This window comes from Chinchilla lanigera, unplaced genomic scaffold, assembly GCF_000276665.1.
Source record: "Chinchilla lanigera isolate Chin_1 unplaced genomic scaffold, ChiLan1.0 scaffold00003, whole genome shotgun sequence".
Taxonomy (NCBI): Eukaryota; Metazoa; Chordata; class Mammalia; order Rodentia; family Chinchillidae; genus Chinchilla; species Chinchilla lanigera.
Genome location: NW_004955404.1, coordinates 4228183 through 4243594, shown reverse-complemented (window position 1 = coordinate 4243594; position 15412 = coordinate 4228183). Strand labels below are relative to the sequence as shown.

General features: G+C 40.4%; 1 protein-coding gene across 2 annotated transcripts in view; it reads right to left on the bottom strand.

Annotated features, from left to right (window-relative positions):
• The window catches only part of Fam155a (family with sequence similarity 155, member A), a 582136-nt gene that overhangs the window by 199474 nt on the left and 367250 nt on the right, over positions 1–15412 (bottom strand). The window lies entirely within an intron of this gene.

Sequence of the window (15412 nt, the reverse complement as noted above, 5' to 3'; positions counted from 1 at the left end):
CCTTCCACCTCGGTGTTTGATTTCATTAATAAAAGCGTTTGCTTCCTCTACCTTGGTAGAGAGGATTTCTGAGTTAGGAGCAGAGTGTGTTTTTAATTATACTTTCACACAACTGGCAGACAGTGGAGTCCCTCTGCCCACCTCATCTCTCATTCTCAGAGGTTTCCTTGATGTCTTCTCATGTTACTCCTCCGTGAAAACTCAGAAATGTTTTCTGGCACTCAGAAAAGGCAGGGGAATTTAGACTGAAGTTCATCTGCATATGTATGCATTTAGATAAATTAACAGTTTTGTAACATTGAAGTCACATCAAGAAAATAATGTTTCTTCATTTAAACTTTCCCCTTTTGCTTGTCGCTAGAGTTTGCATGAACTTCTTTACAGATTTTCAGGCATTTGTTGAATATATACTTCTATATTGTATAGGGCCCTGTTATCATTTGTAAATTAAATTTGTAGGTCATTTTTCTTCCGCTAGGTTCAGTAAGTTATTTTGATATAACATAAGAAATTTACTTATTTAGTATGTAAACTATGTAGTCTTCCCTCTCACTGACATCTCAACTTTTTAAATCAGATTTTTCATTAAATTTTTTGGCATTTTACAGGGATAAAGTCATGGTGTCTACATAATTACATAGTGGTATTTTTTTCCTTCTTCCAGGAAAAAGAATTTCAAATTCTGTTTACTTTTTTACCAACGGGATTATTTTATTGAAATGTACTTCTCAGTTTTCACCAAAGATTTTACCAAACTTATGGTTTTATTTGTGTGGAGTTTCTGCTTCGCTATTTTCTTTTGTTTTTATAATAATTGAACTAGATATAATTGGATTCTGACACTGTGATAATAAAAACTTTTAGGGCATAAGTTGTATAGCTCAGTGACAAAGCATTCGCCCACAGCAGGGAACCTTGGATTTGATCCCCCGAAACATGAAAAAAAAAAAACCCAAATTATAAATAAATAAATACTTCAAAATAATCTCAATCTAGATTTCCATTTAAATTGCTACTTGCAGATGTCTTTACTCTTGCAAAATGTTTAAGAAGTTGAGGGGGCAGGGATTTAGCTCAGTGGCACAGCGCCTGCCTGGCAAGCGTAAGGTCATGAGTTTGATTCCTGGTACTGCAAAATACCAAAACCAAAACCAAAAAAAAAAAAAAAGAGAGAGAAGTTGGTGTTACAAAAGCTCAGCTATATAAAGATAAACTCAAAATTGTCAATATCAGGTACAAATCAAAATAAACTTTATGTTTAACTTAAAATCAACACAGAAATAAATTAATTTTGTAATAGTGGAATTTTCAAAATTAGCTGTGTAAGACACTTTACTAAGTATACCTTGACATAATTTAGTAAACTTATTTTACAGACTTACATTTAAACGTGGAACACACAAATTTTACTAGGAGTTTGTGCGCAGGAATTGTAAGGATGACATTCTCAGCGTAGCAGATCATAAATGGCAGCTGATTTCTATTGGTATTCGTATGCAAAGTAGTTCATGAAAAGAAAAAAATGGTTCAGCAAGGACACACGCACCTTGAGAGGGTGATGAATTTCTTGAATTTTGTTTGCATTTAAGCACTACGGGCGTTGGATGGATGAAAGGAGCGCCACAGTGCAAGTTTCTTGTTTCTGCGTGAAACAGCAGTGCGTACTGTACTACCCAGACCGAAACGGACTGAGGGTTAGCAGTGAGTGAAAACCGGCAAGTGTCCTCCACAGGAATCTTGCTAACAGCGTAGCAGATTTCACTATCCTGTGAGGTAGGAAATAAAACCTTGAAACTTTCCAAAGCGAAAGACAAATACAATATGTATGATATTTCACCTAAAATAATTATTGCTGCCCTCATAGTCCCTTCCTTCTGAAAATGTGGAGAAATAATTGATAATCTCATGTCCTGGTATCTTCGTCTACCTTTCCTCTGAATGTGATTATAGAAGGAACTATGTAGCCAAGTTTTGCTATTCACTTTCCATTTGAAATCACCCAGAATGCTCTCGGAAAGTGACATGCGGACAATGTGTTCCCATGTGGCCTGTCTTCACAGTCTTAATGCCACACTCCAGAAACCGTGCTGGGGTCAGTGGGTTCCAGAGTGGAGCTAGGGCTTTGCAGTTTGATATCTGAGCTTCTGCTTGAAGCTAGAGATGAAATTCCTGGTGTTCTGTGCAACTACTTTCCACTTGAATTCTTCTTTCCCCTCCCAAACTTTTGCTCTTTAAACCAGTGTTCATGCCTTTTCCTCTCACTACCTTGTTCACTCCATTTCTTGCAGCCAACCTGAGGCACAGTGCATTATTTTGTTCAATTTCTTTTTGAAAACATCTTCTTTATGACATCATATCTAACAACAGGGAGCTTCTTTCCTCGGTCTGGGCTGGAAGACACTCTAAGCAACCTGTTTCATCTTACACCGAAAATCTCCCTTTTCTCTTTTTTCTCCCACTTCCCTCTTGCTAAGGTTACCAAGGCATTAAATGGCACAGTGATAAAGAATTCAATGATGTCTCCACCTCTCCTGTTCTATGTTTAAAAATACATGGACTTCAATAAATGAAAATATTTCCATTCGTAATGGGACTATATGTTCTCTACTGGTTTGTGATGTAAAGATAAGTGACTGTCCCTAATCGTCTGACTTTTCTATGTTCTGTGGAGAGGACATACACGACAGGCAGCCTTTAAGATCATCCCAGTGATTGCACACCCATTCCCTTGCATAACCCCAACTTCTGGTGTGGGCAGGGCTTATTGCCTTATTTCTGAGTGATTGCTCTCCCGTGTTAGATGACAAAATGACTGTTCCTTAGGGCTTGTGCCTTGGGAATTCTCTCTCTCATAGTCTGTGTTTCTATTTTTTTTTTGTTTGTTTGTTTGTTTTTTTCCTATACCAGGAATCGAACTCAAGACGTCACGCTTTCCAGGCAGGCGCTGTGCCGCTGAGCTAAATCTCCAGCCCTTGTGTTTCTCTTTTCCTGGGTTCCTGACCTACAGAAATCATGGAAAAATAAACGTTTGTTTTTTCAGTCACCTGTTTGTGGGCTCCTTTGCATACAGTAGTAGCTAATAGATCCATTATTTATGAAAATCTATGTGATACAACTGACTAAACATTATTTATACATGTGTAATCTCAAGTTAAAATCAATGTTCTCCCTTCAGAATTAACTTTTTTTTAACACTTGCTTGATTAAATTGTATGTCTTCCTGCCTAGGATGAAAAAGAAACGTAGACGGTGAGATTGGCACAACTGATTAAACTGAGTGCATGAAACTGTGAATTTATTCAAATCTAATAAACAGAGAATATGACAGCATCCGTTTGTCCTGGAACAGCAGCGTGGACAAAGTACAGACTCATTGAGCTGCGTATGTGTTTAGTAGGGCTTTTTCTTTCCTAAGTCTTTAGTTCTTTCTTATTTCAGGCTGCACATTTCTATATGATGCTTTTTAAAAGTAATTCTACAATTAAAAACTAAGAAAATAGAAACAAAGTAATGTAATTTTCAAAACATTTTAGAATTTTGAAGTTATCATGAAGCTGTTTTGAAAAAGACAATACTCTATCACGGTACTAGGTACTTGGGGTACCATATATGTCTGCATCCAGAATCAGACAGTTTTCTGCATATAGAAAACAACTCATGGGATATCACTATAAAGCTAATCATAGAGTGATCAGAAAAGAGATCTAATTTTCCACAAAGAAGAATATAATTGAGTGAAGCGGGAGTTGGCTCTCATAGGTGACAGTGGATTTCACATATCCATGAGCTTCCTGCCTGCAATGGGAAGATGGATTTAGAATCACCCAGTGGGAGGTTGAATGTGGTGGTCCCACTCAACTTTAAAAATTATAATGCTAATAAAATAATTAAAAGGTGCAATGGTTTTGTTAATAAAACCATTCCAAAGGTCTTTTTTCTTTCAAAATAATTAATAAGCACAAAAACCTCATTAAAAAGAGGCCAAGTTAAAAAATAGTGAGGAGGTAATCAATCACACTCTCAAATGGAATAAGCAAATTACTAAAACAGTTCTTTGACAGTAGAAACCACGGGTTTGGCTGTTATCTTCAAATGCAACTGCTTTTCATTTCATCGGGAATGTACCTGCAGAAATGAGACCTCCATTTTCAGAGTGGCTGGAATTCTAATTTACACACGTGTCACACACCTGGCTCTCAGGAGGATGGGCCCCTGTTAACTCGCCAAATTCCAAAAATTAGAAGGAACAGTGAGGAAATAGAGGTGAGTCTGGGTTTAAATTCTACAAAGGCATTTGTGTCTTTCTATTCCCAATTGTTATTAGGATGCTGTGGTTATAGATTTAATTTCAGGACTCCCCAAACAGAATTAAAAGGTGAATGCTAAATGGAATTTCATTTTGAATTTGAATTTCTGATTTCAATTTTTTGCACATTTTGTGGTCAGCAAAGGCAATGAAGTTTTTTGTTTTTTGTTTTTTACTTGTGAGGAAGGAAAGCAAAAATGTGTATAATCATCAGCCTGTTTTAAAGCTGTATTAATTTTATTTAGATAGCTTCCAAACTATACATTTTCTCATACACTGCTAATCAGGCATTATGGAAAATATGACATTCTGTTTTGAGCAGAGCAAATTAATAAAATGATCATCACACTGTTTGTATAAGAGAAAACCAAATATGCCGCACATTTCAGGTTTTTCTCCAGGAGGTCAGATAGTCCAGTTCTCTAGAGAAGGAAAGTGAATCCCATGGAGACTCATGTGTCTGGCATCATTCCTAGTGAAATTACAGCTGACAAATGAGATCATAGTGGCTGTCACCTCGAAGCTGATGACTACACTTTTGTCTTCACTCTGGAAATGACAGTCTCCTCTCTCCTCAGGGATTTTAATGAAATACACTCAGTACTTTAAAGTTAAGTTGCTCTTCATATCTTAAAAGTCCTGCTTTGTGTTGTTCTTCTTGAATAGCAGTGGCCATTTGAGAGCGCAGGACAGGTAACGGCTCTGAAACGCCCACCTCTTTTCCCCCAGTCCCTGTTGATGCAGGGTCTTCCCAGAGCCAAATGGAATTTGCAGATGCATTTCAGTCAGGGATCTTGGGAAAGGTGATTATCTTGCATTACCTTGGTGGGCTTGTCTTAGCAACTTTCCTTGTCACTGGGAGAAGGTACCCACCATCCATAGATTAAGAAAGGACAGGTTTATTTTAGCTTGAATTTCAGTCCATGTTTGGCTGGCTCCTGGGTGGAGGGCAGGACAGAGGTGTCTGGCAGAGGAGAGCTGCTCTCCTCATGGTGGACAGGAAGCAGAGATTGAAGGGAGGAGCCAGGGATGGAGATGAACCCCTCCAGGCCCCACCCATAGCAACCCACCTTTTACAAGCAGACCCCGCCTCCAATTGCCAGGTATCTGTAATCCCCATGATCCAGCCACCTTCCAAAATCCCCACCTCGGAGCGCCAGAGGTTCGTGGAGACCTCTAGATATAAACTATAACAAGACTTAAAGCAATTACAGGAATCTTTGTAAGGGGAAGAGGAAAGCATGAGGACTACAGAAGAGGATGTGGCAATGGAAGGGAAGGCAGAGAGACATTACTGCTGGCTGAGGACCGCCAGCCAGGGGGTGGCCATGGCCAGGAAAGCAGGGAAAGCAGCATCTGCCTGAGCTTCTGAGGGAAAATGATCCCCCGTGTGGCTATGCTTTAGTTTAATGAAGCTCATGTGGGCCCCCAGGATTTAGACTTTAAGACAATAAATTGTGTTTTCTGCACCACTACATCTGCAGTGATTTTTGAAAGCAGCCACCGGAAGCTAATGCAGGGGTGACACCCTGACTGTGAGTGCCATGTGGAGCCCTACCATAGAAGGGTGCTGAGCACAGAGGCAGGACTTAATGAGGGAAACCCAACTTGAACCCGGGAGCATAATAATGACTGGAGGGCAGATCCCTAGTGGCAGAGCTCAGAACACGCGGAAGAGAAGGAAAAGACTACCAGGAGCACAAGAACCTGAGTCTGGGATGCAGAGTCGGGGGCACTGAGGGGGTCAGCACAGAAATGCTCGCCAGTGCAACTTGGCAGTCTCAGACGCCCGACGGGCTCTAGATTGCTCCCTCTTTTCTGGTGCAGAGAAGCCAGTCCTTCAGAGAGGTAGACTTTTTCACCCACAAGCAAATGTGACTTCAAAACGAGTAAAAAAAGAAAAAAAAAAAAAAAACTTGGGTTTTTCAAGGCACATTTTTCTTGAGATTTTTCTCAAATGATAAGAGGAGAAAACAATGAGAGAGAAAATATGTACATAAACCTCTCCATACTTGGTTTTGACTGAGAATCGGTAGCATTCTCACATTAAAATTTGCAGCTCATGTACGGAATAAATCTTGCAGTCTTAACAGCATTTTGATCCTTAAGTTGCCCAGAAAATGCGGTAACTTATTACTGTGGGCTTACTTAAAATATATGTACAATCCTGTATCTCTGCTGAAAGCTTTAGGGTAACTCTATATGCAAAAGATGGAGCTTGCAATTGTTTACTTGGGAGATATTTTCAGGGCAGAGCAAGATTGTAGTCCATTCTCAGAGTAATTTACTGACAGCTTCCGGAGTAATTCTTTTATGTTGAGAATATCCTTCAGTCAGGGTGTGTCTAAAGTGTCACCAAGATTAAGTTCAGCCTATACCCTTTTGTGGAGCGCCACTAATGACGTGATGTGAAACTTTCCTCAGCGTATATAAATCTGGGGAAGCTCGTTTCTGATGACACTGACTTTGAACCACGCTGAACCTGATACCTGCCAGGTCCTCCCACTGTATGATAATACCATAAACTACAGTGTGTTTACGTAACAAAAGTTATTACGGCAAAAGGCACATTGTTATTAAGCCTCCACAAAATGTTCCCCTCACTTTGAGCATGTTTATGTCATTGTTTTTGTGGCTTTCTGAACCAGTTCTGGACGTTTTCTTTCCTGAATGTCTTTAGTTGCACTGTCCTGGCTATTTCGATGCATTGAGTGGATTCAACAATTGGTCTGTAGTGGTCATTTTGATTAGGGGGAAGAGCCAGAAGTCACACAGTGCCAGGCCCAGTGGATACAGTAGACAGAAAACACTATAATGTTTTCTCAAGCCTGCATTTACTATCTTTTTAATCACACCTAATAATGACCCTAGGAAAGAGAACATCCAGGACCGCATCAGAAAGTGGAAATGACAACAGGATGTGTGTTGGGGGGGCTTTCAGGGGGATTAACGGCATTGTGTCCCTTATTGTAATAATTTTTTATGAATTTAAACAATCACTGCAGTTTTTGATCACCACTTGTGAGTGATTCTTTCCTCCTCTGGAGTCAGTACTGTCTTATGGAATATACCATGGGTCCTACGCAAACATCTTTTTCATCGCAATGCATGCTACTGGATTTGTGTCCTCTGCTTTCAGCTGTCTGACACAATTGTTTCGGGATGTTCGTAAGTGGGGTTCCCTTTTCCCATCATTCCTTACTGCATTCATTAAGTGATGTAACGAATAAGACATAACCACTAATAACCCTGTGATCACTTGCTGTGATGGGGCCAGTAATGTAGATATTGGCATTTTACTTCGATCACAGTAGCCACAGACCTCCTTGTGCTGCTATAACCACAAAAATCTCTGCACTTAAGAAGGTGGGGGACAGAAGGAGGAGGAGAAGGATTCGAATTGTCATGGAATTGTTCTTCCAATTTTGAAATTTTTTAGCGCAGGTTTTTATGAGCAGATCTCATAAGAGAGTGGTACAACTGACTCATGGAAAACTTATCAAAGTAATTCTTCAAAATTCTTCAAAAAATTCATCAAAAGCAGGAGAGGAAGAAGCGCAAGAAGTAGAAGGAGACAAAGGAGAAGGAGAAGAAGGGAAAGAAGGGCAAGAACAAGGAAAGTAAGGAAGAAGAGGAGGAAGAGAAGGGGAAGGGGAGGAAGCAGAGAAGAGAAGAAGAAAGAGAAGTAAGTGGAAGAGGAGAGGAGAGAACAATCAGAGGAGGAATGCAGGAAAGAAGGGTCATAGAAAGGGAGAAGGGAAGATAGCACCAGCTCAGAAACAGGATGCATTCTGCCTTCCTCGGTGAGGGTTCCGAAGAATTTCCGGTGAAAGGCATGGGAGACGCCTTGGGGCCATAATTTCCACCTTTGACTCACTTCCCTGTAGCAGCATTGATTCTTTTATCTTCTTTTCTCCCACAGTCTCCTCTCCTTCAGCCTTGTATGTTTCCTTCTTAATACTGAAGGCACAAAACACCAATCCTCACTGAATTTCCTAATCTTTCACTACAGGTAAACCAAAGGAAAATCGTCTCTCCAGGAATGAGAAGCACTTTGGGAGTGCTGTGTCTCTCCTCCTAAAAGAGACCCTTCCAGGAGGCCTAGGTGCTGGGTTAAGGGCGTCTCCATCTCCATCTGCACTGGGCCAGCAGCAGGCCTGCTAGCTTCTTCCAGGACATCCTAGCTCCCATCCGCTGACTGCCCTCTGCTGTCAAGGAGAGGGCCCTGGCTTCATGGGTACAATTTCATCTAAACTTCCTAGTCACAGAGTGAGGTAGCAATCTTACCATTCTTGCTATGCATAAGGATAAGGAGGTAGAATTGTTTCAGTGCCCCACCTAAAGCTACATAGGTCCTCAGATTCAAAACAGTTTGACTCCAAAACCTACCTCCTTATCACTAAGTTATACCAACTCTCCCAGGAGAATGTCTCCCAGTCTACAAACCAGTCCCTGTCATTGTTAAAATGTTCTTATCAGTGCTTTAAGAACCATGTGCCCCTGTGCAGAGTATTTCCAACACCCACAGAGGAATCCCAGGCTTTCTCCATGTCCCTTGAAGGCACTCAGAGGACTCCACAGTTTACTGAGCAGTTACGCTGTAAAAGGCTTGGGTGAGCACGGCAGACTCACACTTGCCCTGGGAAAGAGCTCCAAAATAATCCCATTTGGCAAACAGGGTATTTGCCAGAGAATTAAAGCTCCAAGGTCATTTCCACAAGATAACTGATGTATTGCAGTGGCCAAGGCAGGACTTGGTCCCATGCTTACTCCAGAGCCTATTTATAATCGCTGTGCTGTACTGAGTAACAAGCATTTTCTTTGAATGTCTAGGGTATCTAAAGACGTCCTGGACATACTCTCAGAGGCTGAGTCAAGAGGGTCACAAGTCCAAGCCCAGCCTGAGTAACTTACTGAGACCACACCTTGAAATAAAAAAATAAAATATTAAACAAAGCTAGGGGTAAAATTTAGTGGGAAGGCCCTGAGTTCAATCCCAGTACTACCAAGAATGAAAAAGGCTGGAGAGAAGAACTTGCTATTCACAGATTTCAGAACCAGATTTGGACTACCTTCGTGATCCTGAAGGACATAAGAAACCCACAGGTCTTCAGACTCCTCCTCTGCAAGCTCCCAGCAAACTTCTGCTGTCAATTTCCAGGGGCTACTGATCTCAGGAAAATGAGAATATGCCATGGGATTTATCAAGCTACTTTTAAACAATATTAATTTATTCATTGATCAGACTCATTTCTATCTGTCATTATCCACCTAAATCTTAAGAAATTATGATTCTTATTCTCATAGAACTGTTTTGCTGCTTCAAACACGGATATTTTCCAATGCAGACTTTTATTAGCAGATCTCAGCAAGAGAGTAGGTGGAGGTGACTCATGGAAAACTTTGCAAAGTAAACCAAGATTCTTCAAAATCTTTCTCCATTTAGAAAGAACCCAGCTTCTACATCCACGACACCAGTTCCAACATATCACGCCTGCTTAGAAGTATTTTTTCATGGTCAGTCTATTATTGGTGACTCCATGAAAGCTAGTCTACCAATCTCAATCTGTTGACAAAACTTCTTTTGTGTACAGTAACGGATGTCATCTTTGGGGTAAAAGGTGACATCATTGCAAATTTAGACACTCACTTCTGGTGATCTACCACCTCTGCTCCATCTGTATCAATCTCAACAGACTTCTGTGAAAAGTACCTTAGTTTTCAGACCACATGCTCCCAAGTCATGTATTATTAGCAGGTCACTGAAATGTTCATTTACAAGTACTTAGGTATTCTAGGTGAAGAAAGGAAAATTTGCTGGCCATGCATGTCTCTATCCCTTAGTATTTCCCTATAAAGGGGGGTTAGAACTTATATCATCTCTTCGTTTTCCAGTTACAGAGGTTCCCATTCTTGCTACTGGTGAGAGAGAAAAATTGGATTTCAGGTCCTTGGCCAGTTAGGTAAAGTAAACTTTCTCTAGGAAACAAAAGTTGTATTTTGTTCTCACTCGCCCGACTGGCAATGTTAAGAAACAAAGCTGAGTGGGGTGCAGTCCAAGGTGCCAGTAAGAGAGCGCATTTTACAGGGGAGTAGTTTAGGGCTCTGTTGATTGAAGACATAGGTATGCTAACACTTTCAAAGTGGGTAAAAGCTGGGGACATTCTTCAGGTCCATCAGTAAGTCATCCCAAAGCAGGTGCAATTAAAGGAGAAAGGCCCATCTGTGGACACAGTCCCAAATATTATACAAATATTTCCAAAATATTATAAGACAGCATATTTTTATTATAAAAAGAATACAAAGAGAAGTAAAGGGCCAGTTTAGGAACCAGTACTGGGAGAAGGTTAGCTTCTTATTGCCTCCTGATGTATTACCTGTAAGAAGTGCACCTTGGCGAGCTCTGGAGCAGAGCTTGTGTTAGACCCCTGTCCACTCCATTCCCTACTGAGCTCACAGTCTCCTCTTTCCCTGGGGAGCCCAGGTCTCAGGGGCTTTCTGCTGCTCTTGTGGAAAGGGTCACTGAAGGTCTGAGTCTCCTCTTCACCTCCTACTTCACGCCAGTTTCTTCCTCAATTGCAAATTAGAGGCAGGGTATGACGATGCCTGTCTATAGTACTAGTGTTCCTGAGGCTGAGGCAGGAGGATCTCTGTGAGTTCCAGACCAACCTGGTAGGTCAAGTGCATTCTTAGACTTTGCGGCTCTAGCCAAATAAACTTCATTTTTACTGGAATAATACCTGCCACCTGTGTTTGACTAGAAGCAGGACAGGAGCAGGTACTATTGAATAAACAAATATGCAAGATGGCACAAAGTTTAGAAAATTCAAGATATCCACAGGAAGGACAGATGTTTGACCCTTTGTCTGACCCTTAGTTCTGGAAGGAGATTTTCTTGGCTCCTGAATGAAATGCACAAGTGTGTTTGGTGGGCAATTTTTCCTCATATTTTTCAAAACAAATTATTGAATATACAAAAAACTAAAAATCAAACACCCCCCCCCCCGCCAAAAAAAAAATCCAAACAGATAATGTGGAGAGCTTGGAAAGCCCAATCTTGTGTGCTTGTGAGAGAAGCTAAAGATTGTGACCCTCATAAATGCCTGTCTACACCATGTTTCTCCTGGATGAGCCAGCAAAGCTCCAAAGCTTTTAGATTTCTGTTCAGTCAGCTGAGCACTACCTCAGCACATACTAAAGACTGGGTAGGATCCTCTGCCCTTAGCCTGCTGACCCACTGCAGCTTCCATCCACGAAATACCTGCTCACTGACTGCAGGCTACTTGAGTCATAAGAGAATGGAGGTTTTATGCTCTTTAGATCACAGAATGAAAATAATTCAGTTGTTATAATTAATACTTGTAAAGACTAAAAGGCTAAGAATATTAGTCATCTCAATATGAGATGAAACAAATATCTAGAACATTGGAGAACCAAAGTAAAGTTAACTCAATTATTTTTCCATGTAGAAAAAAGTAATAAAACAAAACGTGTGATAAGCTCAGAATGATGAGTTACTATAATTTTAAAAATAAAGATGTGGAGAATATATATATATATATATATATATATATATATATATATATATATACACATATATATGTATACACTTGAAACTTCCCTTTTTATTAATATTATGCCATTTAACATACATTGTTTTACATGAATACTTGGGAATTATTATTTTGAGCTATTTTTCCACTTTTAGAATAGTTTTAAGTCTAAAACATTGAGCTTATTGTTCACCTTTTTAAGACCCTCAGTGTATTTTATGTAAAACATTATTTTTTCTACAGTGTAATGGTAGAAATTATTATTTGAAACTCAATGAGTATAGTCTAGCACAATTTTTCAAGATTTTATCATAGTGATTTGAACATTTTTGAGAATTCTATTTTATGTTTTCAAGAGAGATCACTTCTTAGAGGATAAAAACACACATTTCTTCAAATTTCAAGTCTTAAAAGATGAAATTCTTAAGAAGTGGAATGAATATTCAGGAAACTAGAGTATAGTTGTCACCTTTAGGTTCTAAGTTCTTTGATGACTCTTCAAATCAAATTTGGGATAGGAAGATCTTGAGAGATGAATATAAAAAAAGACAAGAAATAGAAACAACTAACGCAAATGTGATTTGCTTGACTTTTGAAAATTTAAAGTCAACAGCAACCAAAAACCTGTGTACAGAGTGTTTTCTTGGGGATTGCACAGGGCTGTGCTACTCTGCAGAGAAGACTGGATTTCTTCTTCAGATCCACTTACAAGCTCCTTCTGAGTGGTCTAACAAGAGGCTCAGAGCTCAGTTCCGGGAATGTGAAGCCACCCCGTGAATACGATCAGTGATAGAGAAAAGATAGAAACATCTTGAGGATTTAGTATCCCAAAGGTCAGCATCATTCTCTTTCGCGAGCATGTATTTAATTTGGAGTATTCTACTGGGTACAGGACACACAACCTAATTTAGGAAGAAAGACATGTAGACACTTAAAGAAGCTGAAGTAATTGGCAAAATTTAATTCCAGGAAGGGCAATTGAAATTGGACGGAGAGACTTCATAGATCAGGGGTGCAGCGGGTAACCCCTGAGGGAGTACGGTGCAGAGAAGCTCCTAAGAAAGAGTGGGCTCTCTTTATGTGTGTGGTGCTTCTGCACCTGGGATCCTCTCTAAGCCTCTCACATCTATTCAGCCCAATCCAACCGTCACAGCCCTGTGCAGTCAGGAAGATTATTATCTTACCAAGAGATGAGAAAACTGAGGCTTAGGTATGACATAGATCGTGGCCAAGGTTGCACAGCTTCTATAAGTGAGCTAACTGGCAATTAATTCCGGTGATCTGGACCCAGGATCTGAGTGTTTTACCACCGTCCGTGCTGCCTTCTCTCCCAAAAATCAGAAACAAGGATTTGATGACAGCTCTGAAGCACTCCTTCTCTGGAGCTCATTTGTATCACCTATCTTTTTAGAGATGTAGAAGACTGTGATATTTTTAGGTTATCTTCAAGGTCTAAAATTCTGAGGGCAGGGCCTCTGAGGATCAGGAAATACTCAGCAATGGACAATGAGCAATTAAATAATGGGAAATGTCAAGATAAAGAGAGCTAAGGGTGTACTGTTAAGTTCCGGACTCTCACGTCCCTAAGCAAGTGTTAAAGAAAACACTTTATCTCCAGTCCTATTTCAGTGCCTTTGAGGTATTTCATTACTAATTAATTGTGCGTGGTGCCTTCTTTGTCTCTTATTTTACAAATGATGCATGTTTGGCTGCCTGTTAATATCAATTCAACTCTTATCAACTCTATCATTTTCCCTTTTTATTAGCATGTTTAGAATACATAACAAATGAGGTACATAATAAATACATAATAAATTGTGAGGAATTGATACATACACATACCACAGCTGGACCCTTCCCTTTCCTCTCCTCTCCCTCCTATCCCCAACCATCACCCATTCCCCTTCCTAGCTCCACAACCCTTCACTCTTTGAAGATCTCTCCACACAGTGGCTAGAAAACACCAAATACTTGGAAGTAGATTCTTAAGGTTGTTCATGGAGTGGCTGACAAGGACCAGCAGGTGTTTTGTTGGGTCCTTATTTTACACCTATGGCTCTGAAATTCATGTAGTCTGAATTACGTAGATTTTTGAATGAAAAGGATTATGAAGTAGTCAAAATATTTCTATGTATTTGTTATGCTTAACTGACAAATACAAATTAGTATCATTCCTAGGAAGTGCACCAGTCCCTAAAATAACAGAAGAAGAATAAAGGGACATTCATGCCTGCTTCCTAAGGTACCACTTAGACAGGATCACCAAACTGGGGTATGATGGCCACAGTGTGGTGTTGTTTCTCAGGAGATCTGGACTCAGCCATGGTGGTGAACTAAACCATCACAGAGTGGACAAGAATCCAGACAGCAGAACACCCAGCAGTTCCATATTACTCAACAGTGCTACCAGGGACTACGGTGACTTACTAACTTACAGTGCTCTGCACCTGACAAGAAGTGACAAGATGATAAAGACAAAATCAAAATGTAGAGCTCTCAAATGTAAGGAAATCTGACTATAGTACCTGGGGTAGTAGACATAAATATTAATTTCCAAACTCCATCTATGCCATCTACATGTATATTTTGGAAGCAGCAGTCAAACAATTTGTTTTACATAGACCTGGGGATTTTTCATGCTTTAGTTTACTAAGTACAAAGTTTGATAAAACTGCTAAGCAAACATGTGACATGAGACTACCTAACTTTCCTTATAGAGTTGACAGATCATATTTGGACTCAGCTGTTGGGCCAGCCCTAGTTGTTAGAGGGACATGAATACTACGAAATGTATGCACATTCTGGAATGCATGCGCTCATGTGTCCATAGATTCCAATGTACGTATTACAAAGCTGTAATGCTGTGAGATAATGTCATTTTGCGTTTTCCCATTGCTAGGACAAAATACTTGACACCCACAACCTAAAGGAGGGGTTTGTGGGGCTCATTGATCCAGAAGGCCTAGTCCATGGTCAGCTGGCTGCAGGGCAGAAACATCATGGTGGACGGGCCTGATGGAGGGAAGCTGCTTAACTCATGCAACACGGAGACGGAGAGAAGAGGAGTGAGGATGAGAGTGTGCCCTGCAGGTCGTGCCCAGTGACTGCCGCTTCCAGACAGGCCCTACCTGCTAACGGCATGGTCAGTGAACCGGTCAGTGGCTGGATCCACTGATGAACACAGCGCCCATGATCCAATCACCTTCCCAGTGTGCCTCCCAGGAGCACGTGAGACTTTGAGGGGCATTTGAGATATAAATCATAGCAATACTCACTGCATGTAACAAATTAACTTCACTCATCGTCATCTGGAATGGCAGTAGTTATATGAATCTTGGGAGAAACCGAAAAGGGCAAGTTGTTAAAATTATTTTTTTATATTGTGTGCTTAACATGGGAAATGTTTTTGAGAACCTGGCCCATTCCAAATTCCTTGGTTGCATGATAGTTTCATCACGGTGCTTTCTGTCATCATCTCAGACCTCCTGAAAATTCAGCTCGACATTGGTTCTTAATCTTGGCTGCTGGAATTACATGGGAGCTTTAAAATAAT